Source organism: Gymnodraco acuticeps, unplaced genomic scaffold, assembly GCF_902827175.1.
Source record: "Gymnodraco acuticeps unplaced genomic scaffold, fGymAcu1.1, whole genome shotgun sequence".
Classification (NCBI taxonomy): domain Eukaryota; kingdom Metazoa; phylum Chordata; class Actinopteri; order Perciformes; family Bathydraconidae; genus Gymnodraco; species Gymnodraco acuticeps.
Window position 1 is genome coordinate 2,000,946 of NW_022989947.1, and position 5,197 is coordinate 2,006,142.

Below are 5,197 nucleotides of genomic sequence, written 5' to 3' on the forward strand. Positions count from 1 at the left end.
TCAGGACCCCCAATCTCACTGACGAGCCTCCACGTTTGGGCTTACTGGACAGTTGGCAATGCCATGCCTGGCATTGCCACAATACATGCATTGGCCAGCACACATCCGGCGCTGACGCTCCTCCGGAGAGAGTCTAGCACGCCCCAGTTGCATAGCCTCCTCGTGAGAAGAAGTGCGCACACTGGGCGGCGAGAAAACGGAGGGAGACTTAAACACTGAGGGGACAGGGTAGGCGGAAAAACTGGGCTTACTGTGTGAGACTGGTGGATTCCGCTGTGTCCGCTCAGCTCGGCGCTCCCGCAAAACGATCTGAGAAGCATTCAAAACGCAGAGAGTCATAATCCACTGAAGAGCTCAAAGCCTCTGCCCAGGTTAAAGCCTTGCCACGGAGCAAACCCAGAACGTAATTAATCCTGGTAACATCAGCGGCAAACGAAACAGGACGCTGGCGAAAAACCTTGTTGCACTGAAAAAGAAATCCTCTGCATCTTCCTACCTCTCCGTGGAATGGCTCAGGGTTGGTGATGGGGAAATCCTGGCGTGGAGTAGGAAAAATAGCTGGATTGGGAGTGGCCGAGGTAGTTAGAGCTGAGATCTGGCAAGCTAACTCAGAGACATGATGAGCCATGGATAGATTGCTCTCTACTAACGCCCGAATAAGTTGGTCGTGTTGACCCAGAAGGGAACCCTGACTAGACAGGGCATGATGGACTGTGGCGGGATCCGCTCCAGTGCCTGCGGGGTTCATTATTGGCCAGTTCTTCTGTTAGGTTTCCCGAGAAGTGACTGGAGATGAGAACCCGCTATGCAAGCACTACAACTGAGACTGTGGTGAAGTGTCAAAAAGGCTTTATTTTGTCCACGACACTGACAATGAGTTGACGAAGCACACGTAGAGGGAAGACGTAGAGCTGGGCTGCTCTGGAGGGGAGGCTGGACGTGGCAGGCAGAGCGGCTGGAGTATGTGGATCTGGAACAGGAAAAACAAGCAGGATTAGGAAATGATCTCCCTTCACTAGGAGCATCAAAAAAGTCACTAGGAAAAAACACTAGTAGGCCTGGACGATAGTTTACCACTGAAGAATAAACGAAGAACTAGCGAAGTCTGAAGATGGGAACCAGGGTTTTAAGCAGGTGCAGGTGAGTAGTGGCAATCAGTGAGATGAGCAGCAGCTGAGGCGGTGAGTTGGCGGGAATCGGAATGTAGGTAACCACGCCCAGCCAGGGAGACAGACACATAGACAAAACAAACACAGACTGTTACGGTGTGCAGGAATCAGGACTCAAATGCAGATATAACGAAAATAACTCCTTTATTTCAAGGCTACAAATCTACAACAAACAGAGACAGAACGGAACACTCACCGATGAACTGGTCATTACACAAGACAACCCGACCAAGAGGGACAGAAAACCCAGAACTTAAATACTGGCATCACTAAGCCACCAGGGTGGGTGGAGGGGGTCAGGAGGACGGGACTGAACTGACCGCCCAGGGGCACGGCAGAGGACCAGGAAGGGGTCTCGGGCGGACGGCCCGGGGGCAAGGCAGAGTCCAAAAAGGGGGACTCGGGCGGACGGCCCGGGGGCAAGACAGAGTCCAAGGTGGGGACCATGGAGGGGCGAAGGCAGCGGCAGGAAGAGTCAGGGGGCCGGGCCCGAGGGCGAAGGCAACGGCAGGAAGAGTCAGGGGACCGGGCCTGAGGGCGAGGACCGCGGCACTCAGGGGGCCGGGCTCGAGGGCGAAGACCGCAGCTCTCAGGGGGCCGGGCTCGAGGGTGAAGACCGCGGCTCTCAGGGGGCCGGGCTTGAGGGCGAAGACCGTGGCTCTCAGGGGGCCGGGCTCGAGGGCGAAGACCGTGGCTCTCAGGGGGCCGGGCTCGAGGGCGAAGACCGCGGCTCTCAGGGGCCGGGCTCGAGGGCGAAGACCGGACAGCTCCGGAGGCCGGGCAGGAGCCTGTGTCGACCGGAACAGGATCCGGAGCCGGTGGGACAGGTGTCGGCAAGATTCCCCACGGAAGAGGACCAGGAGTTGGCAGGACCCCCGGCAGGATGGCAGTCGGCGGGACCCCCAACGGGACAGGACACAGGATTGGCAGGACCCCCGGCAGGAGCGCAGTCGGCGGGACCTCCAACAGGACAGGACACAGGATTGGCAGGACCCCTGGCAGAAGCGCAGTCGGCGGGACCCCCAACAGGACAGGACATAGGGTTGGCAGGACCCCCGGCAGGAGGGCAGTCGGCGGGACCCCCAACGGGACAGGACACAGGATTGGCAGGACCCCCGGCAGGAGCGCAGTCGGCGGGACCTCCAACGGGACAGAACATAGGATTGACAGGGACCCTCCAACGGGACCAGGACATGGGGATTGACAGGACCCCCGGCAGAAGAGCTAGTCTGCTGGACCCTCCAAACGGGAACAAGGACATGGATCGTTGGCAGGACCCCCGCAGAAGAGTAGTCTGCGGGACCTCCAACGGAACAAGGGACAGGGAGTTGGCAGGACCCCCGCGCAGAAGAGTAGTCGCGGGACCCTCCAACGGCACAGGACATGGGAGTTGGCAGGACCCCCGGCAGAAGAGTAGTCTGCGGGACCTCCAACGGCACAGGACATGGGGTTGGCAGGACCCCCGGCAGAAGAGCAGTCTCCGGGACCTCCAACGGCACAGGACATGGGGTTGGCAGGACCCCCGGCAGAAGAGTAGTCTGCAGGACCTCCAACGGCACAGGACATGGGATTGGCAGGACCCCCGCAGGACAGGAGAGTAGACGGCGGGACCTCCAACGAGACAGGACAAGGGTTGGCAGCAGGACCCCCGGCAGAGAGAGTAGTCGGTGGGGCCTCCAACGGGACAGGACACAGGTTTGGCAGGACCCCCGGCAGGAGAGTAGTCGGCGGGACCTCCAACGAGACAGGACAAGGAGCTGGCAGGACCCCCGGCAGGAGAGTAGACGGCGGACCTCCAACGGGACAGACATACGATGGTAGGACCCCCGGCAGAGGAGTAGTCGACGGGGCCTCCATCGACTCGAGAGGGGACTCGAGAGGTGACTGGAAGAGAGGGCTTGAGAGGTGACTTGAGAGTTGATTTGAGAGGTGACTTGAGAGGATCTCGAAAGGGGACTCGAGATGGGACTCGAGAGGAGACCTGAGAGGGAACTGGAGAGGGGACTCGAGAGGGAACTCGAGGTGGGGACTAGAGGTGGGGACTAGAGGTGGGACTAGAGAAGGACTAGAGAAGGGACTAAAGGGGGGATGGAGAAGGGACTAGGGAAGTGACTAGAGGAGGGAATTGAGTAGGGACTAGAGAAGGACTAGGAAAGTGACCTGGGAGGGACTAGGGAAGGGACTAGAGAATGGACCTAGAGAGGGACTAGGAAGGGACTAGAGAAGGGGCTCGGGAAGGGACAGAGGAATGGACTAGGAAAGTGACCTGAGGAGGGACTAGGGAAGGGACTATGGCAGCTGGGGCCGGGACTTGGTCTGGAACCATGGCTGCTGGGGCCGGGACCATGGCTGCTGGGGCCAGAACTGGGGGCTGTAAGGTCCGGTTCTGAAGCCGGAAACATGGCTGTATGATCCAGTTCTGAAGCCGGAAACATGGCTGTATGATCCAGTTCTGAAGCCGGAAACATGGCTGTATGATCCAGTTCTGAAGCCGGAAACATGGCTGTTGGGTCCGGAGCAGAAGCCTGGACCCTGGCTGCTGGGGGCTGAAACTGGTTCTGGAACCCTGGCCCTTTGGGCTCGTGCTGCCAACCTGGCCTTGCGACTCCTTCCTTTAGGAGCCGTTTGGAGGCTCCGTGGACCTCCAAAGGCCAGACGAGTACCAGCGAATGGCTCCTGGACTGTAGCAAACACTGGTGAGAAGCAGGGGCTGACGCCAGACGGACCACACCGATGCGTGTGGTATCAAAACGGGAGTTGGGAGGCCTGGGACTGTCAGGCAGGGGATAACACACCGTGAGAAAATCCAAAATCCTGCCCGATAAGAATTTAACCAAGCCTGGCTTCTCCATAGTAATCCGGCGTGCCTCTGCCAGAACAGCCTCTCGCTGCTGAACCCTGGACGCTCCCAACCATAGATATGAGCAGTCATCCAACGCCAAGGAAAACTCCAATAGCTCCTGCTCAAAAGGATCTGCTGGGCCCATATTTTGGTCGGGTTGTAATGTTACGGTGTGCAGGAATCAGGACCCAAATGCAGATATAACGAAAATAACTCCTTTATTTCAAGGCTACAAATCTACAACAAACAGAGACAGAACGGAACACTCACCGATGAACTGGTCATTACACAAGACAACCAGACCAAGAGAGACAGAAAACCCAGAACTTAAATACACCCAGGACTAATCAATAAACACGAGACAGGTGAGGAGGGGAGGAGAAAACACAGAGGCACCAGGTGAACACAATCGGGTAATCAGGGAGGGAAACAGACAGAAAGCAAACAGGCAGGAAACGGGGCTGAACACTTTACAAAATGAAACAGGAAACCCAAAGATAGAAAAAGACAAGAAAAACACCAACACAGACAGATCCTAACACAGACAGGAGAAAAAGAAGGAGGAAGTACTGCAGATCCTCACATTATCTCTATAATACCACCAGCACACATCCAAATACCAGCCTTTTCTGTCACGGTTGTTTTTTTCCTCCCTATTTGCAAACTGTTTTTTAAAACGGTAAATAAGAACAAATACATTCAAGTTCATGAAGCTAAATGAGAAATATATTAAATCATTTAACAGTATTATAGCTGAATAACACAATTTCTTATGGTTAAAAATGTTTCCTTTCCCCCCATTCATGTTTTTTCATGACATATTAATGTATGTGTCTTTTTCCCAAATATAAAGTAAGGGAGTTGGTGAGTAATCTGATACACATGCTTAAAATAGTCTCTTAGGAATCCCTCCCCCCCACACAAACAAATATGCGAGTCATTGAAAAGCAGAATGTGTGTAGGAGACTCAACCATACAAAGAGACATCCGGTTCACACAAATTCTTATCAGTTCTAGGGTGATACATCTCACATTTTTTAAATAAAATCCCTCTCGCCCTCCTACATTCATACATGTATCATTAGGTGACTTAAGGATTGTTGTGCAATTGGTCATAGATGTATGCTCACTTTATTTGGGCTTGTGTGTGGGTCTCCTTCATGAGATGCCCACTATGCAGTGTGAG